Consider the following 2190-nt stretch of genomic DNA (forward strand, 5'->3'; position numbering starts at 1 on the left):
AAGTATATTTGGTTACACTCCACCTCCTCCTGGAAGAACAAAAGAGCGTTTGAGCAAAGAGTATAAATGCACTAAAAATATAACCCCAGTTGTTACAGGCAACCCTCTCCTTCCGAGGGGAAGAAAGGATGAGGATAAGAAACATATGGAAAAGAGACACTTGATCGGGAAGTATGCACAAGAGAACTCTAAGGATAATACGAACACAGATGCGCTATGCAACTCATCAAGCAAATTGCCAGCCAGAATAGCTCCGCGTCCCTCCACGAGTCCTCGTTTACTTCTGAGAGAAGTTTCGGTGGACCCGTTGACCTTCCAGCTGGCACTGCGCAAGGAGCGAACAAACTGTGAGGAGCGAAGGGGAAGGGGAGTGATTCTGAGTAATTCCAGAGTGCTAATCACTCCTCTTCAGTTCCACCGAAAAACTCTCCCGTAAAAGGAGAGAAAACTGTTTTGTTGACTCACAGACTCTGTGATGGCACTTACCACAGAAATCTATCGTACACAATTATTTGCTATATTTAATTAATTGATTTAATTACTTATTTTTTCACACTAGGTCTATATAGCGGCTTGTTCCACGGAAGACAGAGGGCTGGAATAGGTTAGACTTTGTTGCTAGAGTAAGCTCAAGCTGTGTCAAACAGTTTTACCACCCGCCACAAATTTTGGGGCTTTAATTACTCCCCCTCCACAAAATCTGAGATTACAATTGTGCATTTATTGAGTTTAAAGGTATATTTTTGTACATTTCCAATTTCCTCATTATTAGATTCAATCCTAAGTATCCACTGATGTCCCACTTCTACGGCTACTTTGCCCTTTCAGGCAATTGCTTTAGCAGCAAGGTTTTGCTTTGTTTTGCTTGATTTTTCTGTCGTTTGGCTTTCTTTTGATGTCAGACACGCCGGGAAAGCCAGACTCAGGTCCGGACCATAAAAGCTAACCGAGTTGGGGTTTCACGATACTATAAACTCCTATGTGATTATTCCACCCTTTGAAAAGCAAAGCATTGTAAGACGGAAGAAGGAAACTTTGGAAGGGTTAATGGGTCGTCAAGTAACAAAGCAAGCCATACACAAATGAGAGAAAGATAGGCAAAAATTCTCATTATTTAGGGAAAAATGGGATCAGTAAAACAGCAGGAAAACCTACAAACAAAGAAACTGAAAATAAGGCCGTGGACCCTGCTGGGTTTGACTGCATTGCGTGTCCCTGGATTTCTGAGAACTGAGAAAGCAGAGTTTTTTCTGTTCATTGCTGGCCTCTGATTAGTGTAATCGCATAGTGCGTGATGATCTCTTCCTTGAGAATTGCAACTTTTTTGTGGCCTAGAATTATCAAGCTTTATAAATGTTTTTTGAGAGTTAGAAGAAGGAAAACATATACCCCATATTTTGCCATGTATAATGGGCACCTTTTTTGCCCACACTTTTGAGGGAAAAATAAGGATATGGGTATAATGATTACATATCATGGGTGTAATCCTATGTGTAATGCACACAACACACGGATACGCACTATACATGGCAAAATGCGGTATTTAAAAAATTATAGGATGCAGAATTCTATACATTCAGTGGGTCACTGTTGTTAACTATATTTTTTTGGCTTTTTTGTCTATTTACCTGTCTATAATTATTTTGGAAAATGTTTTAATTATAATATTTTTTAGTCATTGTTCAAGTATAGTTTTCTGCCTTTTATTCCCATTCCAGCCCACCCACCCATCCCTCCCCACCTGCCTCCCATTTCCATCCCCCCTAGTTGTTGTCCATGTGCCCTTTATACTTGTTCCTGTGAACCCTTCCCCTTTCCCCCTGAAATTCCCTCCCCTCTCCCCTCTGGTCACTGTCAGTTGTCCTCTATTTCAGTGTCTTTGACTATATTTTGCTTGTTTCTTTGTTTTGTTGTTTAGGTTCCTGTTAAAGGTGAGATCATAAGGTATTTGTCTTTCACTGCCTGGCCTATTTCGCTTAGCATAATTGCAATCTTTTAAGAACTTCCTCCCGCAGGTCTCTCCACTTCTGCCTCATGCCGTTTAGACAGTCCGGGAAGCACAGTCGTCAGCATTTTGCCACCCCTCGTAGTTAGCAGATCGCGCCGTCCTCAGGCATGGAGCCCCCACTCCTCTTGTTCTGTTTGTGGTTTCTCCCTTTCATCTGGCTTTAACACCCCACATGAACTCTC

General features: G+C 41.7%; 1 non-coding gene across 1 annotated transcript; it reads right to left on the minus strand.

Moving 5' to 3' along the window:
• Positions 1–550: 550 nt before the first annotated feature.
• On the minus strand, positions 551–677 carry LOC114509014. The gene has a single exon (XR_003685583.1). It is a non-coding gene; the product is annotated as a small nucleolar RNA SNORA28 (small nucleolar RNA).
• Positions 678–2190: the final 1513 nt, after the last annotated feature.

This window comes from Phyllostomus discolor, chromosome 11 (assembly GCF_004126475.2).
Source record: "Phyllostomus discolor isolate MPI-MPIP mPhyDis1 chromosome 11, mPhyDis1.pri.v3, whole genome shotgun sequence".
Classification (NCBI taxonomy): Eukaryota; Metazoa; Chordata; class Mammalia; order Chiroptera; family Phyllostomidae; genus Phyllostomus; species Phyllostomus discolor.